This window comes from Rana temporaria, chromosome 1 (assembly GCF_905171775.1).
Source record: "Rana temporaria chromosome 1, aRanTem1.1, whole genome shotgun sequence".
NCBI classification, from domain to species: domain Eukaryota; kingdom Metazoa; phylum Chordata; class Amphibia; order Anura; family Ranidae; genus Rana; species Rana temporaria.
Genome location: NC_053489.1, coordinates 59981025 through 59998514, shown reverse-complemented (window position 1 = coordinate 59998514; position 17490 = coordinate 59981025). Strand labels below are relative to the sequence as shown.

The window sequence follows — 17490 nt, the reverse complement described above, 5'->3', positions numbered from 1 at the left end:
TCCCCAGCCCAGCACTTACCTTCCTCGGGTCAGCGCCATCCTCCTCCACGCTCCCTCCATGTCTTCTCCCGTCCTCGATGTCGCTCAGCCAATCAGGTGACCAGTAACCAGACCTGATGCACCATTTTGGCTGAGAGGCAGGTCACTGTTAGGTAAGTGATTCCCTAACACTGCATGGTTTAAACAGGGAACGCACACTGTTGGAAGCCCACAGGCTCTAATCGGGAAGCCTATTAGAGCCTCTGACTCTAATCAGGCACTTCCAAAACACACCCACCACTGTTATTCAGATGGCCGGCACTCAACAGGGGGTCGGACACCTGAATAGCGGGCGGCAGCGGCGACAATAAATATATTCATGCCATGCATGAATATACAGTATCTATTGTTGAGTGACGGGTGCGTGCAGGAGAGAGGGGCGGCGCTCCTGCGCCCACTATGGACGCACTGCCACTGGTAAAATTTCAGAAAGATAGAAAAGTCACAAATTTCTTCAGTTCTGCAATATTATTTTTTTATTATTGAAAGCCCATGGCGTGTGAAACACACTCAAAAACTTCACCCGGTGCAAAAAAAATTGCACAACATTAAGGGGTGACACAAAAATGTGCAACGGGTGTACACAAGCCCTCTAAAATCAGAGGGCCATGCCCTGAATTCCCCAGGGCATTGGGCTCCAAACAGGTACTAGGGTACTTTACACTTGGTCCATCTGGCCGAAACCAGACTGACCCCTTTCTTTGGAGGGTGTGCCGAAACGGACCCACCCATGTACTAGGTGGGGCTCCCCCGAAGGGGGCCCCAATGAGAGAGGGCGAACGCCAGTCAGAAAGCCATGTCCCCCCCCCTCCCCCTCCGAAGACTTTCAGGGCAGGCCCGAGGACCTACACCCTACCAGTCACACGTGCAAAAAACGTGTACTAACACAAAAATACAAAAAAATTACACACAAAGGAATAAATAAACAAAAAAGTTTTGCAATAATTATTACATCATTAACCACTTCAATACCGGGCACAGTCACCCCCTTCCTGCCCAGGACAATTTTCAGCTTTCAGCGCTGTCACACTTTGAATGACAATTACTCGGTCATACTACACTGTACCCAAACAAAATTTGTATTATTTTCTTCCCACAAATAGAGCTTTCTTTTGGTGGTATTTGATCACCTCTGGGGTTTTTATTTTTTGCTAAACAAGCTAAAAAAGACCGACATTTAAAAAAAAACGTTTTTCTTAGTTTCTGTAATAACAATTTGTTTTGCCCTTCACTGACGGGCACTAATGAGGCAGCACTGATGGGCACTCATGAGTTGGCAATGATAAGGTGGCACTGATATGTAGAATTGATGGGCACTGATATGCAGCACTGATGGGCACTGATATGCGGCACTGATAGGCGTCACTGATGGGCACTGACAGGCAGCTGTGATGGGCACTGATTGGCACTGACAGGTGGCACTGATGGGCAGCACAGATGATGAGGTACTGATGTGTTACTGACAGGCGTTACTGCTGGGCACAAATTGGCACTGTGGTGGCCACTGATAGGTACTGTGATGACCACTGATTGGTACTGTGGTGGGCATTTGCAGACTTTCATACCTCCCAACTTTCTGAGATGGGAATGAGGGACACCTATCAGCAAAAATATGCAGGCATAGGACACACCCCTTGTCACGCCCCCTTAAAGGAGAATTGTACAAAAAAACAAGATTGGTTAAACCCACAAGTGCTTTTTTTTACCACTACTATTCCTTTATATTGGCTTTTGGAATTTACAAATGCAGCGATTTAGAAATCAGATGAAGGTTTAGCGCTGGAAAACACTTTTTGATGGATAAAACGTGCATTTTATATACAACTATAGAGATCAGACCCAAATGAGGGACAAATGAGGAGAATGATGGACAGAGGGACATTTCTCCAAATCAGGGACAGTCCCTCGAAATCAGGGACAGTTGGGAGCTATGGACTTTAATATTGGGGCACTGAAATCAATGTACTGATTATCAGCACAGACCCCCCCCCCCCCCCACAGGGAGAGCCGCCGATCGGCTCTCCCTGTCAGCGCAAACCCAGGAGTGACGTTTACCGGCACTTCCTGGATTCACGCAATGATCAGCTGTGATTGGCCACAGCTCATCAAGTGGTAACAAGCCTCTGACAGAGGCTCCTTATCACGAACGGAGATGCACGCTTATCAGACTGACACACCACACTTGCGATCGCCACGCTGCGGCGTGCCGGCATGTTATACTGCTGGAGGTCATATGACGCCCAGTCAGGATAACAGAACCACTTCCCAGCCGTCAATCTGCTCTAGGTCGGGCGGAAAGTGGTTAAATGCTGTACAAAGCAAGTGAAAGCCTGGGTTCACACTTGTGCTGGCATGTCATTTGTGCAGGAATCGCACCGCATTCCTGCGCACATCATATGCGCTGTCTGTTCGGTGCGATTGGAGCCATTCATTTTTGCAGGGACTACTATGAAGTCGCTTAGACTTGAAGTCGCACAGATATGAATGGTACTAATTAGAAATCATGGGGTAGGACTTGTCATGCGACTTTGCAGTCCCAAGTCGCAGGAGAATTCACACACGTGTGAAAGGGATCTTAGTATGATGAACCAGGGCAAAGGAATGGATATCAATGGCCCGGATTCAGAGAGCAATTGCGCCTGCGTAACCATAGTTACGCAGCGCAATTGCTTGCTTGCGCCGGCGTTACGAATGCTCTTGATTCAGGAACATCGTAACGCAGACTGCAGCCTAAAATCTGCGTGGCATAAGGCTCTTATGCCACGCAGATTTTAGGCTGCATTCTTGTGATGACCGCTAGGGGGCGCTCCCATTGTGCTCAGTGTATAGTATGCAAATTGCATACTAACACCGATTCACAATGTTGCGCGGGCCCTGCGTACACAAGGTACGGAGTTTCCGTACGGCGTCTTTAGCGTAAGGCTGCCTCTTCTAATAGTAGGGGCAGCCAATGCTAAAGTATACCCGCCGTTCCCGTGTCGCGAAATTTGAATTTCACGTTGTTTGCGTAAGTGATTCGTGAATGGCGCTGGACGGCATTCACGTTCACTTTGAAGCAAATTACGTCCTTGCAACGTCATTTGCCGCAATGCACGTCGGGAAAGTTTCCCGACGGCGCATGCGCTTTACGATCGGCGCGGGAACGCGCCTAATTTAAATGATTCCCGCCCCCTGCGGGATCATTTAAATTGCGTGCGCTTACGCCCTCGCAATTTACGGAGCTGCTGCTCCGTGAATCGAGGGCAGCTGCGCAAATTTGCGGGGGCGCAGGGCAAAATCGTTGCCCTGTGCCTCCGTAATTTATGCGCAAATCTACCTGAATCCGGGCCAATGAGACTAGTTTACGCCATTGTGGTGATTAAAAAAATAAAAATAAAAGTATAGTGTGCTAATCCAGCATAGGGGGCGGGCCCCGGGCACACACAGAGCCAAACCTCTGTAGCCTGTGGGCGGGGCTGTTCTGTCAAAGTGGGTCAGATCGTCTCCGTCTGTGGAGTGGGCGTGTTCTGCCTAGAGGGGGCCGGATTCTCCCGTGTGTGGGCGGGTCTGCGCCGTATCCAAGGGGCGGGGCCTCCTTCTCCCTCAGTGTCTCCCGTTAGTGGCCGCTCTTGCCGCCCTGATTCCCGGGCTTCCTGTCAGGATAGAGGGGGGGAGGTATGAGAGCGGCTTGGGGAACGGAGAGCGAGGAGGACCGGCTCAGGTGAGCACCGTGTCCGGTGGGAGGTAGGACGAGCCTGCTCTGTATATACACAGACTGGGGGAGGGGGTATTATTCATCACACCGCGCTGCTGGGACTTGTGCTCCTCCGCTGTACATAGAACGGCGGAATGTATTGTGTGTGGGAGGACCCCCTTCTCTTCACAGAGGGGTACACCGGACGTGACGTCATCCCTCCAACCTCCATCACACTCTACATAATGTTATAAGAGAACTAAAGGGAATATATATATATATATATATATATATATATATATATATATATATATATATATATAAAATGTGTTTTGGTTTAGAGACAGGAAGCAAAGGGAAATCTCACAGATGGCAATATATATATATATATATATATATATTGCTATCTGTTTCCCCAAAGGGAGATTTCCCTTTGCTTCCTGTCTCTAAACCAAAACAGAAAGTGAGGGGAAATCCCTACAAAGTGAGGATATCCTGGGGGTGTCCCCATCGGAAGATTTCCCCCTCTATTCCTGTTCAGGTGACAACCCAAAACTTGTGACTCTCTTTCACCATCTGTGACTGGAACTAATAACACTTAAGGGGGGTCACAGACCGCAATAAAAACCTGCCTCTCCACAACAATCGTTAATACTTTTTTTTAACCACTTTCCATACCGGAAACTTTCACCCCCTTCCTGCCCAGGCCAGTTTTCACTTTTCAGCACCATCGCACTTTGAATGACAATTGCGTGGTCATGCAAATTTTGTATCATTTTTTTTTTCACACAAATAGTTTTCTTTTGGAGGTATTTAAAGCGGAACTTAACCCATAACAACTTCTTAAAGCAGTGTTTCACCCTAAAAACTTTCTAGCATGTCATTCAGCATAGTAGCGCGAGCTACAGTATGCCTTTATATTTTTTTTTGGCGCCGTACTCACTGTTTAATCGCGTAGTAAAGTTTCAGACTCCCCGCGGGGAATGGGCGTTCCTATTCAGAGGGCTCGTGATTGCCGGCCGGCTATGGCGCGTCACGCTTCACGAAAATAGCCGGAGTAGGTCTCGGCTCTTCACGGCGCTATACGGCGCCTGCGCACAGACATCGGAGCTGACTGCGCAGGCGCCGCGAAGAGCAAACACCTATTTCGGCTATTTCCGTGAAGCGTGACTCGCCATAGCCGGCCGTCAATCACGAGCCCTCTGCATAGGAACGCCCATTCCCCTGAAAGTATACTACGCGATTAAACAGTGAGTACGGCGCCAAAAAAATATATAAAGGCATACTGTAGCTCACGCTACTATGCTGAATGACATGCTAGAAAATTTTTTTTTTTTTTAGGGAGAACCCCCGCTTTAACCACTTCCTGCCCGGCCTATAGCAGAATGCCGGCCGGGCGGTGGTTCAGTTATCCTGACTGGGCTCGTATAACGTCCAGCAGGATAACAGCCGGGCGTGCATCGCGGCGATTGGTGGTGCGGTGCGTCAGTCTGACACACTGATCCCGGCAAAGAGCCTCTGACGGTGGCTCTTTACCATGCGATCAGCCGTGTCCAATCATGGCTGATCACGATGTAAACCGGAAGAGCCGTGGATTGGCTTTTCCTCACTCGCATCTGACAGACACGAGTAGAGGAGAGCCGATCGGCTGCTCTCCTGACAGGGGGGGGGGGGTCTGAGCTGATTGTTTATTAGCGCAGCCCCCCCCCCTCGTATGACCGCCAGGATGCAGCCAGGATCACCAGGGATGGGCACACACACTGGACCACCAGGTATGCCACCCTAGACCACTAGGGAAATGCCAATCAGTGCCCAGGCAGCTGCCAATCTGTTCTCATCCACAATGCTTGCCAATGCCACCAGGGATGCCCATCAGTGCCACCTATAAGTGCCCATCCTTGCTGCCTATCAATGCCCATAAGTGCTGCATATTGGTGCCACCTGCATATCAGTGCTCATCAGTGAAGGAGAAAACGTACTTATTTACAAAATGTTATAACAGAAACAAAAGAAAAAAATGTTTTCAACATTTTCTGTCTTTTTTTTTATTTGTTTAGAAAAATATAAAAACCACAGAGGTGATCAAATACCACCAGAAGAAAGCTCTATTTGTGGGAAGAAAATGATATAAAAGCAACCATTTTTTTCACTTTGGTCAGGCCGCATATATGGGTACGGTCAGGGTTAAGTTCACTGAGGTGGCAGTGCTTTGCACCAATGCATGTTACAGCTGTACAAGGGGGTCAAGGGACCCTAAGGCCTTGTACACACGACCGAACATGTCCGCTGAAACTGGTCCGTCGGACCAGTTTCCGCGGACATGTCCGACCGTGTGTAGGGCCTACCGGACAGTTTTCCGGCCTAGCGGACAGGTTTCCAGCGGACAAAAGTTTCTTAGCATGCTAAGAAACTTGTCCGCTGGAAGCCTGTCCATCGGACATGTCCGCTGGTCAGTACGACTCATCGGACATGTCCGCTGGCCCGAAATCCCGTGCATGCGTCAAAGTGATTCGACGCATGCGTGGAAGCATTGAACTTCCGGGTTCGCGCACGTCGCCACCACGTCACCGCGTATCCTGTCCGCGGGGAATTAGGTCTGATGGTGTGTACACACATCAGACCAAAATCACCCAGCAGACATGTCCAATGAAAACGGTCCGCGGACCGTTTTCATCGGACATGTCTGGTCGTGTGTACGAGGCCTTAGAAGTAGTTTTTTTTTTTTTAACCACTTCACATCCGCGCTATAGCGAATGACGGCTAAATCGCTGACCTACTTTGCCGGGAGGCTGTCAATAGACGTCCTCCCGTGCTCGAGCGGCCTGCACGCGCGCTGTTCGCTCTGTGATCAGCGAGTCTGAGGCTCCATTCACACTAATGCTTTTTTTGGTGCATTTTGCAGAAATGCAAGGAAATTTTTTAACATGGTTTCCTATGGAACATGTTCACATCAATGCTTTTTTGTGCCTCTGCGTTTTTGGAAAGGGTCAGAGACTTTTTTTCCAGCAAAAAGCAGCATTTTGCATGCAATAGAATTCAATGGACCTGCATCCAAAACGCATTTTGCCGCGATTTGCGGGTTTTTTTCAACCTGTTTATAGCTGGTTGTTAAAGGAAATGTAAAAAAAAAAAAAATTACTGTCTCAAAAAAAAACAAACGCAAATTGCGGTAAAAACGCACGTAAAAAAAAACGCAGAAAGCACAGCAAAAACGCTCAAAAGCAACATGCATAGGTGTGAATCGAGCCTTAGACTCGCTGGGATCACAGATCGGAGTAAGGGGTCAAATTCAGACACCTTACCACGTGATCAGCTGTCAGCCAATGACAGCTGATCATGTGATGTAAGCAGAGCAAGTAATCGGCTAGTTTTTCTCCTCGCGCTGCATGAGGAGAAAAAAAAAATCTGATCACCGGCAGCTGACAGAGGGACATCGGTCCTGATCAGGGAGAGCTGCTGCCAGCTCATCTGCCCCCCTGTGTGCCACCTACCAATGCCCACCAGCGCCACCTACCAGTGTCCACAGCGCCACCTATCAATGCCTCATCAACAGTGCTGCCCATCATTGTCACTCATCAGTGCCCACCAGTGCAGCCTATCAATGCTGCCTTATCAGCGCATATCAATGAAGGAGAAAAATTATAACAACATTTTCTATCTATTTTTGTTTGTTTAGCAAAAAATAAAAACCCCAGTGGTGATTAAATATACCATTAAAACAAAGCTCTATTTGTGTGAAAAAAAGGATAACATTTTTATTTGGGTACAGTGTTGCATGACCGTGCAATTGTCATTCAAACTGCATCAGCGTTGAAAGCTGAAAATTGTCTGGGAAGGAGGGGGGTTTAAAGCGGGGGTTCACCCTAAAAAAAAAATTCTAAGGCCTTGTACACACGACTAGGGGTGCAACGGATCACAGTTGATCCGTGATCCGAACGGGTCACCCCCTTCGGATCGGAACACACTGTGATCCGCGGATTGCCACGGCTCCGGAGCTAGGCCGAAGCCGCGGCCTTTCCTAATGTTATGGCGGCGGCTCCGGAGCTAGGCCAAAGCCGCGGCCTTTCCTAATGTTATGGCGGCGGCTCCGGAGCTAGGCCGAAGCCGCGGCCTTTCCTAATGTTATGGCCGCGGCTTCGGCCTAGCTCTAGGATAACGCTAGGAAAGGCCGCGGCTTCGGCCTAGCTCCGGAGCCGCCGCCGTAACATTAGGAAAGGCCGCGGCTTCGGCCTAGCTCCGGAGCCGCGGCCATCTTGGTACACCCGGCGGCGGCCCTCCTCTGTTTACACCCACAGAGGAGGAGCCCGCACTCGTGGGACACGCCGCTAGTCTGTCGGTACTAGCTGGTGGGGGAAGGAGGTCACTGTACTGACAGAGAATGGGGTCACTGTACTGACAGAGAATGGGGTCACTGTACTGACAGAGAATGGGGTCACTGTACTGACAGAGAATGGGGTCACTGTACTGACTGAGAGAGGGGTCACTGTACTGACTGAGAGAGGGGTCACTGTACTGACTGAGAGAGGGGTCACTGTACTGTACTGAGAGAGGGGTCACTGTACTAAGAGGAGGGGGGATGTCTGCACCGAGGGGGTACTATAGTTGGTGGGGGGGGGGGGGAGGAGATGTGGATATTACAGTGGGGGAGATTTTTTAATTTTTTTGCCGATCCGAAAAATGATCCGATCCGTGACTCCTGATCCGAGGAACGATCCGAACCGTGAGTTTTTTGATCCGTTGCACCCCTACACACGACCGAACATGTCCGCTGAAACTGGTCCGTTGGACCAGTTTCCGCGGACATGTCCGACCGTGTGTAAGGCCGACCGGACAATTTTCCGACCTAGCGGACAGGTTTCCAGCGGACAAAAGTTTCTCAGCATGCTAAGAAACATGTCCGCTGGAAAGCTGTCCGTCGGACATGTCCGATGGTCAGTACGACTCATCGGACATGTCCGCTGGCCCGAAATTCTGTGCATGCATTGAACTTCCGGGTTCGCGCACGTCGCTGCGTCATCGTCGCCGCCACGTCACCGCGTTTTCTGTCAGCGGGGAATTTGGTCTGATGGTGTGTCCGCGGACCGTTTTCATCGGACATGGCTGGTCGTGTGTAACACAATCAATTTTTTTTTGTTGGGGTAACAAATGCTTTCAGTCAAACGCCAAACATTTTGTGTTGGATAGAGCAGGGTAGGCTTAGAGTCTCTCTTAGATTTTTGTCTTTGCTTCTAACCAGAAGATTTCGCCTCACGGTGGAAAGGTTAGAGCCCTTCTGGAAAGGTGTTGTATTGCTGTAGAAGGGCAAAACCACTCCACAGGGGAAACGTCAGGTTGTTGGGAAACCACTACATCCCAAGGGCATGTGCAAAGGGAGAGATGTGAATATCGATAAGTTGTAACCAATGACAGTGTTACTAGATACACATTGTTGACATTCACATGTCACCCCTGAGCAGCGGCGGTGTACAACAGTGTCCATGTATGCCACAAATCAATGTTTGGTGTGACTACCAACCAGCATCAGTTCTTACACTTGCATATTTTGTATTTCAAAATCCCCCTTCAGCTCAAAAAAAAGAAAAAAGCATTCAGTAGGCAGCAGTATCATCTCCTGAAGCCCTGGAAGATGCTGCTCTACTAACTTCTGAAGGTGGGTCACTTTTCAGAGGGGTGGTAGAAACTGCAGCATGTGTAAACCAAGCCTTACAAAGTCTCTTTAACCACTTGCTTACTGGGCACTTAAAGCGGGGGTTCACCCTAAAAAAAAAAATTCTAAGATTACATCCAGCATACGAACGACATTTTTTTTTGAGCTGAAGGGGGATTTTGAAATACAAAATATGCAAGTGTAAGAACTGATGCTGGTTGGTAGTCACACCAAACATTGATTTGTGGCATACATGGACACTGTTGTACACCGCCGCTGCTCAGGGGTGACATGTGAATGTCAACAATGTGTATCTAGTAACACTGTCATTGGTTACAACTTATCGATATTCACATCTCTCCCTTTGCACATGCCCTTGGGATGTAGTGGTTTCCCAACAACCTGACGTTTCCCCTGTGGAGTGGTTTTGCCCTTCTACAGCAATACAACACCTTTCCAGAAGGGCTCTAACCTTTCCACCGTGAGGCGAAATCTTCTGGTTAGAAGCAAAGACAAAAATCTGAGAGAGACTCTAAGCCTACCCTGCTCGATCCAACACAAAATGTTTGGCGTTGGACTGAAAGCATTTGTTACCCTAAAAAAATGTACATGTACATATACGATAGCAGCCCTGCACAAAACGGCGTACAGGTACGTTGGCTCCTTTTAAGAGCCTTAGCAGGAGTACCCTATGCGTGTAGCTGGCGGTCGCAATGGCCGCTGGCCACCCGTGATCGTGGGCACGAGAGACAGAACAGGGATCTGTATGTGTAAACACAAATCCCCGTTCTGTCAGGAGAGGAGAGACAGATCGTGTGTTCCTATTTGTTAGGAACAGCGATATGTTGTCTCCTCTAGTCACTCCCATCCCCCCAAAGTTAGAACACACACTGAGGGAACATGTTTAATGCCTTGATTGCCTTAATAGTGTTATCTCCTTCCCCGCCAGTGACATTTATACAAGAATCAGTTGCTATTTTTAGCGCTGATCGCTGTATAAATTTCAAAAGTGTCCGAAATGTCCACCGCAATGTCGCAGTCCCGATAAAAATTGCTGATCGCCGCCATTACTAGTAAAAAAAATTGCCATAATTCTATCCCCTATTTTGTAGTTACTATGGGGCAGATCCACAAAGAAATGACGCTGGCGTATCTCTTGATACGCCGCGTAATTTCAAATTTTGCGAGTCGTATCTTTGTTTTGTATCCACAAAACAAGATACGACGGCATCTCGGCTAGATCCGACAGGCGTACGTCTTAGTACGCCGTCGAATCTAAACTGCAATTTTTCGGCGGTCGCTAGGTGGTGTTTCCGTCGAATTCCGCATCGAGTATGCAAATTAGCTATTTACGCCGATCCACAAACTTACGTCCGGCGCATTGTTTTTACGTCGTTTGCGTTCGGCTTTTTCCGGCGTATAGTTAAAGCTGCTATTATGAGGCGTACTCAATGTTAAGTATGGCCGTCTTTCCCGCGTCAAATTTTGAATTTTTTACGTCGTTTGCGTAAGTCGTTCGCGAATAGGAATTTGCGTAGAATGACGTCACCGTCGTAAGCATTGGCTGGTTCCAGGTTAAATTTCGAGCATGCGCACTGGGATACCCCCACGGACGGCGCATGCGCAGTTAAAAAAAAACATTGTTTACGCCGGGTCACAACGTATTTACATAAAACATGCCCCCATTACATCCATTTAAATTCCGCGCCCTTACGCCGCCAGAGATACACTACGCCGCCCTAACTTACGGCGCAAATTCTTTGAGGATTCAAAATAAAATAAATAAGTTTAGGTGGCGTAGTGTATCTTGCATACGCTGTGCCCGGCGCAAAGGTACGTGGATCTGCCCCTATAACTTTTGCGCAAACCAATTAATATACGCTTATTGCATTTTTTTTTTTTACCAAAAATATGTAGAAGAATACATATCGACCTAAACGGATGAAGAATTTTGTTATTTTTTAAAATTGTATGTATATTATAGCAAAAACTAAAAAATATATATATTTTTTCAAAATTGTCGCTCTTTTTTTGTTTATAGAGCAAAAAATAAAAACCGCAGAGGTGTTCAATTACCCCCCAAAAGAAAGCTCTATTTGTGGGAAAAAAGGACGTCAATTTTGTTTGGGTACAGTTTTGCACCACCGCGCAATTGTCAGTTAAAGTGATGCAGTGCCGTATTGCAAAAAATGGCTAAAGTGGTTAAAGCACAGTATACAGCACAGTGCCTGTGCTTTGTAATATGGCCCCATGTTTAACCTAAAATACCTGGCTGGTCCTGCCTGGTTCTGCTCCCTCCACTGTAAACTGATCACAGTGTATCATGGCTGCTGAGCCCTGACAACGTTGTCAGTTTACGCACCTCCGTCATCCGGTGCTCTCCTCTGTCCTCCTCCCCCCTACCTCCCTGCCTGTCAGCTCATGACAGTGCTGCCTTGCTCCCCACCTGTTGCAATAATAAATATAGTATATGCCATCCCCTTTGGTAAATAACAATGTGTCCCAGTGTCTGTGCTATATAAGAAAGATGACGATTTTTATCTTATATCAGAACATGACAGAATTTGAGCATAGCCTCAAGTGAAATTGGTTAATAATAAAATAAAATAAAACCGTACTATCATGCAAATAACATATAGAGGAATTCAACCAGGTAATGGTATGGTGGCGGCTGCTAGTACCGCCTGAACCAATAACGATCACCTAGAAAAAGGGGGTATTTTGGTGGACTTTCTTGGTACTGATGACAAACGCATGATTTCGTAAAAAATGATTTATTACACATAAAACTATACACAATTAAAAACACATGAGCCAGACCCCACATTGAATACAGCAGTTGTTACTAACGGGTCACCCTGTAAGGCAGGGCTCGACAAATCCCGGTCGCCATGGCGACTAGAAATAGCCTCCTGGCGACTTGGCTTGGAAGGTGGGCAAAATAATTTTTTTTTTTTTTTTTTTGTAGTTGTTGTTGACGGCCGGCTCTGGCACGTTACGCTCCCCTAAGACAGCCGGAGTAGGTCTCGGCTCTTCACGGCGCTATACGGCGCCTGCGCATAGTCTGTGAAGCGCCAAGTCCTATTTCGGCTATTTCCGGAGAAGCGTGACGTGCCAGAGCCGGCCGTCAATCACCTTCCCTCTGGATAGGAACGCCCATTCCCCGCGGGGAGTCGAAATCTTCAATATACGATTGCTCAGTGAGTACGGGGCAAAACAAATAAATACATGCATACTGTAGCTCGCGCTACTATGCCTCATTTTATGCTAGAGGAAACATATATATTTTTTTTTTTTATAGGGTGAACCCCCGCTTTAAACAGCAATTCTAATGTCCTTTTTCACTATTTTCACTGCCATCTTCTTCCCTCTAATTAGAACCCCCAAACATTATATATATTTTTTATCCTAACACCCTAGAGAATAAAATGGCGATCGTTGCAATACTTTCTGTCACGCCGTATTTGCGCAGCGGTCTTACAAGCGCACTTTTTTGGGAAAAAATTACACTTTTTTTAATTAAAAAAATAAGACAACAGTAAAGTTATCCCCATTTTTTTTTATATTATGAAAGATAATGTTACGCCGAGTAAATTCATACCCAACATGTCACGCTTCAAAATTGCGTCCGCTCGTGGAATGCCGACAAACTTTTACCCTTTAAAATCTTCATAGGCGACGTTTAAAAAAATCTACAGGTTGCATGTTTTGAGTTACAGAGGAGGTCTAGGACTAGAATTATTGCTCTCGCTCTACCAATCGCAGTGATACCTCGCATTTGTGGTTTGAATACCGTTTACATATGCGGGCGCTGCTCACGTGCGCAAGCTCATCGGGACGGGGTGCGTTTTCTGGCTCCTAACTTTTTTAGCTGGCTTTTAGATTCCAAGCAAATTTGTCAAACCCTGGAGTAAGGTGTCTGTTGCAGTGGAGAATGGCCAAGAAAACCTCTGCCGGTTTCGCAGGCAAATCGCTTCTTGAGGAGAATTATCTGTGTAGTGGATAATACAATACAATGACTAGCAGAACATAAATAACAAAAAATACATAAACATACATCATATGTAAACAGATTGTATACAGCCATTGTCAGTAGCACAAGTCTGCTCACCGGGTTAAGGCCATAGACAACCAAAGGCTCACAAGAAGACCCCCTGCCGGTGAACGAGGGGGAATGTATACCACTCTCTGGTAAAATTATAATGTTTAAAACATTTAATGCATGCATGGAAAGGAAAGGATAACTCATGGGTCAAGGGCACCACGTGAAAGCCTGGGACAGTGAAAAGGGGGGGGGGGGAGAGAAGAGGGACAGGGGGTGGGGGAGTGTAACCAAGGGGGAGGGAGGGGGGCTCACGTGTCCCCTCGACTCTCTCTCCTTCCTGGCTGACATCAGTGGGAGTTCTCAGCGCCTCCTGTTGTAGCTGTCAGCCTGGGAGAGGAAAGAGGCGGCCGGTCACGTGAACGCCAGGAGATGCTCTGAAAAAAGGTAGAAATTAGCATTTTTTTTTATATAGCACAGACACTGACACATATCGTTATTTACCAGAGGGGGTGATATGATTCTACTATAGTGGCTTTACAACCACTTTAAATCTCTTCTGCTGTCAAACATAACTACGCATTGCTCCCTAGACACATATGCTAAATGTCTATTTTGTCTATTGGGGCTGGAATAAATGTTTACCTTAATCCTCCCTCTTATAGGCTTTTTCTCAGCTGCACGATTGGTCCCCCAAAGCCACTTCTCTTCTCTGCTGCAAGCTCTCTAGCATTATCTAGGTCCCCAACATCCTTGAGTTTTAGTGATTAGCAGTGATTAGCTAGGAGCACAGGCTGTTAGGGGAGAGAGGTAAGCATGTGCATTTATTTTAATCCTCCTATACAAAACATTTAACCCATGCAGTGCCCGCTGCATGGTTAAATTTGACACAACCCCACAGTTCAGCTTGCATACATTGTCCCATGCTGAATCTATTTGAATGGCCAAAGACCAGAGCACTTTTTGCGTCGCTTTAACTGACAATTGACGTCTTTTTTTTCCCACAAATAGAGCTTTCTTTTGGTGGTATTTGATCACCTCTGCGTTTTCTGGCGCTATAAACAAAAATAGAGCGACAGTTTTGAAAAAAATGCAATATTTTTTTGCTATAATAAATATCCCCAAAAAAATATAATTTTTTTTTCCCCCCCTCAGTTTAGGCCGATACGTATTCTTCTACATATTTTTGGCACGCGCGCCCACAGTGGAGCATCTTAAAGAGATGTACAGGTATGTCCATCTGCCCACAGGAGCCATTGTGTCTACGTAAATAGTCCTTAAGTGGGTAATGTCCAGGCCATTTTTTGCGATGCGGCACTGCATCGCTTTAACTGACAATTGCGCGGTCGTGCGACTCCGTACCTACACAAAATTGCATCCTTTTTTACCCACAAATAGAGCTTTCTTTTGCTGGTATTTGATCTGCGGTTTTTATTTTTTGCGCTATAAACAATTTAAAAAAACGACTGACAATTTAAAAAAAATATATATTTTCTTTTACTTTCTGCTATAATACATATCCCAAAAAAATATAAAAAATCAAATGTATTCATCCGATTAGGCTGATTTATATATTCTACATATTTTTGGTAACACAAAATCACAATAGGTGTATATTGATTGGTTTGCGCAAAAGTTATTGCATCTACAAACTACGGGATAGATTTAGGGACTTTTTTTTTTTTTTTTACTGGTAATGGTGGTGATCTGAGATTTTTAGCGGGACTGCAACATTGTGGCAGACAAATCTGACCCCAAATAACACATTATTACATTGATCAGTGCTATAAAAATGCATCGTTCAATATAAAAATGACACTGGCAGAGAAGGGTTAACACTACGGGGGGCAATCAAGGGGTTACCTGTTCCCTAGGTGTGTTCTGACTTGAGGGGGGGATGGGCTCACTGGGACATGACAGAGATCGCTGTTCCCGATCTCTGGGAACAGAAGATCTCCGACGTGTCATTAGGCAGAACTGGGAATCGCCTTGTTTACATAAGCAGTTCCCCGTTTTGCCTCTGTACACAGCGATCACGGGTCCACGTTGCTCCCGCCCCCTATCCTTCTTGACTGACCGCCATACAGGTACATTGGTTCGTAGGAGAGCCAACCTGCCGCAGTAAATGTACATGAGCAGGTCGGCAAGTGGTTTTAAAGACAATGGGCCAGATTCAGAAAGATCAGCGGATCTTTCTGCTGGCGTAACGCAACTCATTTACGTTACGCCGCCGCCGCAAGTTTTTCAGGCAAGTGCTGTATTCACAAAGCACTTGCCTGTAAAGTTGCGGCGGCGTAGCGTAAACTACCCGGCGGAATTCAAATTCGGCGGGTAGGGGGTGTGTATCATTTAAATGATGCGTGTCCCCGCCCTGAACGAACTGTGCATGCGCCGGCCGCGAATGAATCCCAGTGCGCATGCTCCAAATGACATTGGCAACTCGTCATGCTTTCGACGTTTACGCAAATTACGTCCATCCGTATTCGCGAACGACTTACGCAAACAACGTAAAAAAATCGAATTTTGTCGCGGGAACGACGGCCATACTTAACATTGGCTGCGCCTCATAGACCCAGGGGTAACTATACGCCGGAAAAAGGTGAATGCAAACAACGTTAAAAAAAAGCGCCGGGCGGTCGTTCGTTTCTGAATCGGCGTAACTCCTCATTTGTATACTCCTCGCGTATACAAACGGAAGCGCCACCTAGCGGACAGCGTGATATTGCAGCCTAAGATCCGATGGTGTAAGTCACTTACACCTGTCGGATCTTAGGGAGATCTCAATGCGGAACCTGATTCTATAAATCAGGCGCATAGATCCGACCGACGAAACTCAGAGATACCACGGCGTATCAGGAGATACACCGTCGTATCTCTTTGTGAATCTGGCCCCACATTCTGTATATTTCAGTTCTTTTCTATGTACTGCTGTGACAAAGACAGGGAAGTGTCCACCCGTTTAGAAGCAACATATGAAGATCATTGCAGTGCACAAAATGGACCGGTGTCTGTGGGCCTTTGTTTGCTTTTCCTCCAGTAGGTCAAGCACAGATCACTCATGCATTGAATGATCTCAGAGATCTCTCAAACAAAATTCTAAAACATGCTGCATTTGTTCATCAAAGCTCGTTGACACAAGCCCTTAAATTGTATGAAAGAAAGATCTTTTGGCCCTCGTTGTAATGACTGCATGATTACTCCTCAAACAGTTATGCAGTTTGTCGGTGCTTTATGTTTCAAAGCAAAGTTAATAATATGTTTGCAACTTTTCCTGTGGTAACATAACATAAACAGTAATCAGAGTACAAATGTTACCTGGGAATTGTTGGTTTTAGTGCCTACTAAAACTGCAGAACCTGTTCTTATGTTAGGCTGAGCCTAGATCTGCAGATCTTGCTGCCCACTTAAAAAGTGCCCTGAAGCGGATTGATTTTTAGAGGCGTTTGACAGGCGGTAAGGAAGCAACCTGTTTTAACCCTGTAAATACTGTGCTGCACCAACATGAATTGCTTGTGGTTGTGGCGTGGCCCCTTTAACTTCAATGGGTTGTGTTTGACAATGGTACTGCCTGCTGAATGAGACAGTGGGAGGATATTGCTGCAACAGGTGTACAGCCCCGTCTGATTTTCTTTGCAGCTTAAAGTGGTAGTAAAGTGAAGATTTTAAAAGATAAGTTCACCTTTTAGAAGAAAAATAATAAATGCAAATTTATTTATTTTTCTTTTGCAGCCTGTAAAGCAGGCATGTCCAAAGTCTGGCCCGTGGGCCGATTGCGGCCCTTGTTCCTATTTAATGTGGCCCCCTTGGTAATTTGGATATATATCTATATCTCTCTAAATATACACAAATAACACGCCCAAGCTCATCTCTTCACCAAACACAGCCACAAAGGCGAGATAATTCTTGTTGGGCAGTGTATTAGTGCTCTGACAAACACACTTAGACTGAATTTTAATGGTTCAAAGAATGTCAGGCAAAATGGTTGGCCCTCACGCATGTTCACTTAATCAAATATGGCCCTCTTTGAAAAAAGTTTGGACACCCCTGCTGTAAAGCATTGCACCTGTAAACAGAAAATCACTGGTGCCA

General features: G+C 46.5%; 1 protein-coding gene across 1 annotated transcript in view; it reads left to right on the top strand.

The window, feature by feature from the left end:
• Positions 1-3602: 3602 nt before the first annotated feature.
• CPLANE1 (ciliogenesis and planar polarity effector 1) overlaps positions 3603-17490 on the top strand; it is a 185927-nt gene continuing 172039 nt past the window's right edge. Inside the window, exon 1 of the mRNA XM_040338483.1 lies at positions 3603-3762. The gene's annotated coding sequence lies outside the window, so the exon portion shown is untranslated. The remainder of the gene's footprint in view (positions 3763-17490) is intronic.